Raw genomic sequence first — 9,837 nt, forward strand, 5'->3', positions numbered from 1 at the left:
CCTGGGCATACCCAACTACAATCCCTGAGGAAGTTACATACTAACACACTGAAAACATAGCATGGCAAAGAGCTTGGAGGTGCACATGGCCTTGATTTCTCTGGCAGGAGGTATAATAACAGCAGAGACCGAGAGCCCTGAGCCACAAGTCAGGAGGCAGCTCAGGGTGGCAACAAACATTCTTAGGACTGAAAGTTTTAGAAGGCTGGTTCATGGGACACTCCCCAGTGCCTCACTCCTCCCAAGCAGTATTTCCAAATTAGAAAACACTGAGAAAGTCCTCCAATAATAGATTTGCCTCTCCCACACAAGAGCAAACTCAGGAGACTGCTCTGCTTTAGGTGTTAGCCACAAAAGGTATACAAATTTCAGAGCATTCTGCAACAAATGAAAACCAGTTAGACCTACAGACTGCAAAGCCAAAGGTGATCAGTAGAGTCATTTTCAAGAATGAGAAAAGTCACTAAAGTGATTGTAGCACTGTTTGTTAAGCAATAGTCTAACATTCTGATTACAGTACAAATGCAGAATTTAAAGAGTCACCAACTTTCAATTACAATCCCTTCTACTAACAATATCCTCTACTAGAAAACTGAAAAAGAAAATGCTCCAATACAATATACTCTACTAACCTTTACTCTAAAAACAGTCTAGAGGTCTTTATTTCTCATCTTGTGTTAACTGTGCTCATGGGTTTCTTTAGTAGGGTCAGTTTTTAAAATCTCTTTTTTGTCTCTCCTTCTTCTCAATATTCACCTATCTTCTTGTTTCTCCTTTTATTTAGCCCTTCCTTCTCCTCCCCTCTCCTTTCCTGTACCTTCATAATATTTAACTTCATAGCTTACTCTATATTATTCCCCATGCTCACTGATAACATCAACATTAATTAACCTATTAATAAGATGTATTTCTGGAAAGTGAGGACATGGCTCAATGAATAGAGAAATTGCTACATGAACAATGAGGAAAACTAGTGCCTGAATCCCCAGACCCTATAGAAAGACAGGTGAAGGTACAGATTTCATCTGTAATCCCAACAATCCTTTGGCAAGATGGAAGAATTTCCAGAAACTCAAACTGACTAGCTCTTCTGATACGCAAACACTTAAAAACATGTACTTCTGACCAGTTCAGTCCCTGTTCTGGCTGTTACACTGATGTTTTATCCTGGGTGGTTCTAGCGAAGCTTACTAAGACTCTCTAATAATGTGACAACAAATATCCACCACAATGCCTATATAAAGCAAAACAAACACACATATTATAAAATAGCAGGGTAACACTCTTCAATTACTTAATTAGAAGACTCTAAATGGGTAAAATGCTGAAAAGTTACTTTGAACGTTTATTTCTAAAAATGACAAATGACTACAAAGGGAATATAACCAAGCAGATAAATAAAGTAAGGAAATCAATCTAAACTTGAAGAATAAAATAAGCAACCTAGATGAGGAAATCAGCAAAGAAACTGGTATTTTGGAAGAGAAAACAAAATTCAAAAAATTCAAAAGGAAATATTAAAAATGAAAAAATTCAATGAGCAAAGAACATAATAGAAAGCAACATCAACAGACTAGATCAAAATATCAGGGATGAAAGAAAATGGTTGGAAAAATATTACATTTAAATAGTAATAAACCAAGAATGAGCACAACATCCAAGAACTACGGGAAATGAACAAGACACACTCTAAGAATCCATAGTCAGTAGAGGTTGAGATATAATAAAGAAAAGAAATACATTTAAGCACAAAGGCACTGAGTAGAATTCCAAATTGACATAACAACAGAAGAACCTCCTCCAACAAACCATATAACCAAGATGTTAAAACCACAAATGAAAAGCACCATCTCATTTTAAAGAGTACAGATAAATACATCAGGATAAAATAAGATCTCTCAGCATAAACTTTAAAAAAACACTAAGTAAATTTTTAAAGATTTTATTTCTTTTCATGTATCTGAGTGTCTAGATATCATGTATATATGAGCAGTACATTCATGCATAGCAGCTAAAAAGACCAGAAGAACATGTTGTGTATAATGGGAACCAAACTGGGACCATCAAAGAACAGCAAGTACTCTCAATGACTGAGTCATTGCTTTAGATCTAAAAAATAGTATTTTTTAAGCTCTATAGTTGGGAGTAGTTGCTGTGGGTTTTCTTTATGTGTGCATGGATGTTTTTGCCTGCATGTATACCCGTGTACCATGTGCATGAAGGAGAACAAGGAAGCCAGGAGAGCATCAGATTTGTTTGGAACTGGAGTTACACTGACTTGTTAGCTGCTATTTGAGCATTGGTATTATATCAAAGTATTCTGCAGAAGCAGCAAATGCTTAGCCACTGAGCCATCTCTCTAGCACCTTCAGCAGCTATTCTGTTTTGTTTTTTAATTGATGGATAAAATAAGTTGTTTGAAAACAAATCCAAACCAAGACACTATATGACCAAGCTGGAACTTTAGTAGATACATAAGAGAAATATAAGCAAGAGGAGAAAAGAGAATCATGAGAATACCAAAAAAAAAAAAAAAAAAAAAAATTGAGACCGAAAGATGTACAAAGAAGGGCTAAAGATGGATCAATTGTGTCCAATTCAGCAAAACCATAAAAGACACATGGAAAACATCACCCAACCCAAGCAACGAGAAAAACCATGAAATTATAAGAATCAGTAAGTCTATCTCAATACGAGACCTAAATATAAATGGCTTAAAACTCTCAAAAGACAGAGATTAGCTAAATGGATCAAAAAAGGCAGCCCAACTATTTGTTGTCTGCAAGAAACAAAGCATATTGGCAAACACTGAGTCAAAATATAAAAGTCAATATACAAAAGGAAAAAAGAGTATCACTTACAACAAGAAAAGACGAGAGGGAGGGAGGAGGGAGGAAAGGAGGCAACTTATGAACTGATTTGAAATCACACTGTTAAAATAGGCCAAGCTACACTCATCTACAACATCTGAATAAAAGCGAAACTGAGACTATAGAGAGGGAGGGAAAGGCCTAAATTTCATATGCTCTACATGGGGGGGGGGGGGATCCTACAACTTGAGAGAGACAAATCAGGAAGAACAGTTCAAGGCCATCATGAATTACAGGAGACGGAAAACACCAACCAACAAATACAAAGATGATGAGAGTGTGCATGCATGTAATTGAAATTAAAATGTAATTACATCCTTTTTTACTTCTAAGCAGTCCCATAACCCCTTCCTTGTTTTTTCAAATTCATGTCCTTTTTCACTAATTGTTATTAAATACATATATGTACATACTTATTTTAAAAAGAATAAATCTGACTATAAGCTTTATGACATAAACTCTTTGAGGGTTGTCTGCTTATCCGATTTCCCCTTTTCTCATGAGTGCTAGATGTATTCACTGGTGACAAACATGAATTACATTTCTTCCTGAAGTGTGCAATCCATACAGAGGTAACAGCAATAATTATGAAATTTTGTTAGCTGTTGGGAAGACTATGCAAATACATACGAAAAGTAAGCTTGTCTTTGGGGGGGTGGAGGTTGAGTTCTAGACAGGGTTTCTGTGTAGTTTTGTAGTCTGTTCTTGAATTTGCTCTGTAGACCAGGCTAGGTATTTGTCCATTTTATGTATGACAATTGGAGAGGGTTTCTGCTACCATAAATACAAAATTTTTTAATAGTATTTTAATCTCAACAACAAATAACCTGACACAATTCCTATCAAAATCTACTCATAACTAAAAGTAACTTGGGAATATAGCACTCATTATAGTTACGCAAAATTGGAATATACAATGCTAGTCAGTAACGTTAGAAAATTTTTATTAGCTGGGCAGTGGTGGAGCACACCTTTAATCCCAGCACTTGGAGACAGAGGCAGGCAGATCTCTGTGAGTTAGGGGCCACCCTCATCTACAAAATGAGTTCCAAGGCAGTCAGGACTGTCACACAGAGAAACTCTGTCTCAAAAAAAAAAAAACCAAAAAGGAAAAGGAAAAAAATTTACCACTTTACTTCATCATTTGTAATTTTTGATGCCTAAAAGAAAAACTGGTTTAACAGTGAATGAATCACAACAAAGAATATATATACACTTATATTTTATATTTAAGATAGAGAAATTGTGATAATAATCTTCCAAAGACTCAATCACTAAGCATAATTCTAAATCATTCGCTACTACAGAACCATTTATATTGTATGTCACTGACAAGGTATATACTTCTCTAGTTAATAGCAAAATAAGGACAGCTACTATGGTAAATTTTGTGGATCAGTTGGAATGGGTAAGTACCATCTGAGCTATATAAGAGGGTTTCTACATCAGATTAATAGTTGAATTGGTACTCTGAGTAAAGCCAATTGCACTGTATCCCCCAATGGAAGTGAGAATCATCTATCATTAAAGACCCTAAGAGTAAAAAAGGAAAATAAATTTCATTGTGTTTTCAAACCAAAAATCATTTGCCTGCCTTCACATACGTAAATTATACGTAGTTCTTAGATCTATGAATTTGAACTAGAACAGTGTCAATTATTCCGTAGGGGTCTAGTGTGGAAGCAGGTGCTGGACTTTTGAGGTCCTCATGAATGCGAGTACCTGTATGAATGCATGCATGTTTGAATGTGTGCATGCACAGATAGGTGGGATATGTAACCCAATGAAGGATAGGGAAGAAGGACATGTACCTAATAAAGGATTTGAAAAGACGAGAGAGAGAGAGAGAGAGAAAGAAATAGGTGAGACAAGAAGACATGTATGTGTGTCTGTGTGTGCATACACATGTACCTAATTGAAGGATATGAAAAATCTTAGGGGTGGGAGGGAAGGGTAAGGCAAGAAGGAGATAGACCTAATCAAGGAGATGAAAAAAACCTTTATAATGAAAACTTTAAGACACTGAAGAATCAGGCAGTGGTGGCAAACGCCTTCAATCCCAACAGAGGCAAGTGACTCTCTAAATTCAAGGCCAGCCTAGTATACAGAATGAATTTCAGAGAAACCCTGTCTTGAAAACAAAATAAAAAATGATTTCCCGCATTCCTGGAGCAGCAGAACACTGAGATAGATCTCACACACTCTCTCACACACCCTCTGCCAGTATGTGTAATGCTACCCGGTGAATATCCTAATACTCTAAAACCTAAATCTTCATAAAACTTTTGGCCTGACTTTCTGTATACCTGTCAAAGTACAGGTATACTAAACACATTTAAAACTATATGCAGCATATGTTGCATGTGTAAAGCATGTCTGAGAATGAGTAAGTTTTATGTTTAAAATTGATTGATTAATCATTGATGGAGGTGGGTCTTGTATCTTATCTGTTGTTTTCATTGGTTAACTAATAAAGAAAACTGCTTGGCCCTAATAGGACAGAAAATTAGGTAGGCGGAGTAGACAGAACAGAATTCTGGGAGAAATTCTCAGTGAGTCGCCATGATTCTCCAACCCAACACAGATGCAGGTTAAGATCTTCCCTGGTAAGCCACCTTGTGGGCTACACAGATTATTAGAAATGGATTAGATCAATATGTAAGAGCTAGACAATAAGAGGCTGGAACTAATGGGCCAGGCAGTGTTTAAAAGAATACAGTTTCCGTGTAATTATTTCGGGTATAAAGCTAGCAGTGCGGACAGCTGGGTGCCAGTAACATAGCCCGCCGCTCCTCCATACAACAAATCATAATTCCCAGAAAAATCACATTATGCTCATGAAAATACTGCAAAACTGTAAACACTTCAGGTCTATTATTATAAGCAATTACAAAGAAAAACATGAGTGAAAAACATTAAAATGTAGCAATACTTGTTTAGCACATTAAATGGCATCCGGAAGCAACCCTTAATCACATTCTCAAGCTTTTTGCATCTGCCTATAGATGTGATTACCTCTAGATGCAAACTGAGCCACTATTATTACACGCATAGTGGTGCACATGTCTAATCCCTGCAGTTGGGAGACAAAGGCAAGCAGATCTTTGTGAGTTAGAGGTCAGCCTGTCTACACAATGAGTCCCAGAACAACCATAGCTATAAAAAAGGACCCTGTCTCAAAATCAAAAATAAAATTTATTAACTCTGTGACTTTCCATACAATGGATTTCTTCATTCAAATTATCAAGAAACTGATATGTTTTGAAAAACAAACATTTCATATTATATCAATCATGATTCTTGACTAATAAGTGATATATAATCATCAAATACTTTGGTTTAAAGTATAAAATATAGATTACATTTTATACAATTTTTCTCTTTAAAAAAAAAGTTGGTTGCTGAGGTTATGTATCAGGTCATCATGCTTGGACGGCCAACACCTTATTCACTGAACCACCTCCACAGTCTAACACCATAATTTTAATTGGTAAAAGTTATACCTAACTAAAACTGCTAATTCACTGAGATTACAGAGAATATAAAAGCAAAATTATGTGTCTGCCAAACCACTAAAATTTTTAAATGATTATACTTTCTTTAAGGTTAATAGTGTATGAATCATATTTATTAATTATATGAATTGAAAGTGCTGATAATTTCTCAAAGAGATATGTATATTTAACTTTGCTTTCAAGTCAAAAGAAATTCTTAACATGATCATCTGCTGTCCAATTTAATAAAAACTGAAGGAGAAAAATAAGGCAGGCAAATACTGACACTTGTGATCACTATGAGATTGCTAATTTACAATTATGCTGACACATGCTTTCTATGTTCAAAGAACAATAAAACAGTTCATGGATGACTAGTGGACTTCACAGAAAAATATTTTAATAAATAATTTTTAAAGGGTAAAGCTATTTACTAGCATTAAGTCATTTGTCTGCATCTTTCATGCAATAAAAGTGTTTTGAAAAAGGCAAGAGGTATAAACTCCAAGTAAATATTATTATGTACATTAGGGAACATCAGTAAAACTAACCCTAGTTCCTAGATAACTATGTCAAATATAATTTTCAAACAAAAAGGAGACCAATATAGGCTGGAGAGATGGCTCAGCAGTTAAGAGCACTGTCTGCTTTTTAAAAGGACTTGGGTCGATTCCCAGCACCCACATGGCAGCTCACAACTGTCTATAACTCCAAGGGATCTGACACCCTCATATACACAAACATGCAGGTAAAACATGGTGAAAATTATACCTGTTTTTAAAAAAATCTAGCATTTAAAAAGAAGTATTTCATTCTTGTCATGAACTGAAATAAATTTCAAGTATAGGGGTCATGTAAAGCACAAACAAAAAGGAGACCAATATAGGCAAGACTGGACTTAAGTCTCCCGTTTTCTCTTCTTATTCAACAGCAGTAGCTCAGTGTTCTACTGCCATTCTGGTTAAACTTTTTCAATATTAATATTGTTGAAATTACTGAACTCATACATAACAACAGATAATTCCCAAAGTTACTGCTAATTTTTACCATACAAAACACTCAGAACCAACTATGTAGTAAAAATAAGATTTGCATATTTCATAGACATGAGAAATTAGGAAGCATTACAAATCCCTTCCTTAAATTTCAGTTCCTTAAGGATTATTATAGACATGCCTAAAAAAATTCTGACAGAGAGAGAGAAAAACATGTGGACAGTTTGAACCACAATACCCAAAGTAATCGACACCTTTTTTTCCACATAAGGCCTGTGTTATGAAAATAAAAACAGATCTTTGTAAGCAACACTTACATGCCACTTATAGCTATAAAACTTAGCAAAGCAAGTGTCAGTTTGCTAAGTTTGACAAAGAAACCTGCCACAATTATTTGAGTTGGTTTAAACACAGAATTCAGTTTTATTTTAAAAAATCAGACTAAAAGAAGTTGTACAAGGTCTCCTGTCACAGATTTTTACCATTTCTCTTGCCTGGGAAGCTAAAGCTGTTAGAAGATATCAGTAATGGAAATTTTACTTCATAGCTGTTATCTATCTATACTTTAAGCTGTTAATAAATTTAAAGAAACAAAAGTAGCTGGGTGGTGTTGGCGCACACCTTTAATCCCAGCACTCAGGAGGCAGAGGCAGATGGATATCCGTGAATTTGAGGTCAGCCTAGTCTACAAGAGCTAGTTCCAGGACAGGCACCAAAAACTAGGGAAACCCTGTCTCGAAAATTTAAAAAAAAAAAAAAGTAAAAATAGTTTGATTTAAATTCTTGCTATGTACTATGCCTCATGCAGAGGAACCTCTAATTGTCCATCTTAGAAATCTTCTTGTCATATAAACACTTGTTATATAACAATCGACAGAAAAAACATCTCACTGGTGGGTAGTTCAGGTTTCAACCCAACATAGAAAGGGACCATTTTTTGAGTTATCCATGAAGCCCTCAATAATTGAGAGCCATAATAAATCTAGTTCAATATCAAAAAGGCCATCTTAGAAGTTGTGTATCCGCCAGTTGTCTTGGGATGATTACTACACATTGTATAAAATGTCTCACTGTACCACACAAATATGTATGATGGCCGTGAATTAAAACTAAAAAAACACACTGCAGGGGATGCAGAGCAGAAGCTGAGAACTTATCTAGCACCGCCCAGCTTTCAGTATTACCAAAAGATAGATGTAAAAAATATTAACAATAACTGGCAAAATAATTACACTGTCCTGCCCTCGGGAAGGTAGGGCATTTTTTTGTCATCATTATATTCCCAATAGTTAATAAGCTGTGTCATAATGTATATGTTAGCATTTAGTAGCTTATTCATAAACATTTATTGAAAAAAAGTAAAAATACATTCAATATTCTATTAATGATTCCTGGGGTACTATGTCAATATTGGAGGGGAAAGTTTCACAATTTCTCAAGCAGCCACGCAGTATAAAATTTAAGAATAAATTATAGAAACTCAGTTTGAAATTTTTAAATAATCCTGTTTCAAAATTCTAATCTAACCCTCTTTCCCATCAGTAACTAGCTGATGTTTAGGTTAATTATTTCACAACTCTAAGTACCAGTTCCTCACTTGTAACATAGATATTACAATAATAAAATGATCATAAGGGAAGATCATTTACATACCAGCTCAGGTACTTATCACTCAACAGTAACTGTACAGTTCCCAAATCTCATTCAAGCCCCACTATTAGGAATCACTGATAAGAAGAAGTCCACTTTTGCCAGCCGTGGTGGCACACGTCTTTAATTCCATCACTCAGGAGGCAGAGGCAAGCAGATCTCTGTGAGTTTGGGACCAGCTTTGGTCTACAGAGTGAGTACACAGAAAAAGCCTGTCTCAAAAAATAAAACAACAACAAAACAAACAAGCAAAATACCAGTCCATTTCTACTTTGGAGAGCTCATTTAAGCAGATTCAATAAACATCATTTCCTTATGCGTGTGGCTAATTAAGCAAGCGAGGGTGGGGGTGGGACACACGGACCCCAACAAGCAGTGAACACTATAGTATGGCATTATGGAGTGTTAAGAACCAAATGCTAAGAAACTCGACTTTCAGTCCTCCTCTTACAATGTAACTAAGGAAGGCCAAAGTTCTAAACTTTAAGTTTCTCCTTTTATAGTTATTTTTTTTCTTCCTTCAGTTTTATTTTTCTAATTTTTCTAAGAGATGTAAGACACAAACTAAAGTCATAGGGCACAACTAAATCAACAAAGCACAATGTAAGTAAAACATGAAGACAAAAACTTAAAGCTTTTAAAGTACAATTTTTATTCACCTGAAATATTTCTCACTGTGTGAAAAATAAACGAAGTCTGCATACCCAAAATATACAGCACAGCTCTAAAACTATAAATTTCTAGTAGTTAGTGTCTCTAGAATATCAGAGGGAAATGTTAATTATGACCATTAAAAACAAATAACAAAAATACCTGCCAAAGATGGCC

The 9,837-nt window shown here is 35.3% G+C and overlaps 1 protein-coding gene across 2 annotated transcripts in view; it reads right to left on the bottom strand.

Annotated features, from left to right (window-relative positions):
* The window catches only part of Cdc73 (cell division cycle 73), a 684,130-nt gene that overhangs the window by 615,876 nt on the left and 58,417 nt on the right, over positions 1 to 9,837 (bottom strand). The gene's annotated exons all lie outside the window — the stretch shown is intronic.

Source organism: Alexandromys fortis, unplaced genomic scaffold, assembly GCF_014885135.2.
Source record: "Alexandromys fortis isolate MF-2015 unplaced genomic scaffold, M_Fortis_MF-2015_v1.1 scaffold_142, whole genome shotgun sequence".
NCBI classification, from domain to species: Eukaryota; Metazoa; Chordata; class Mammalia; order Rodentia; family Cricetidae; genus Alexandromys; species Alexandromys fortis.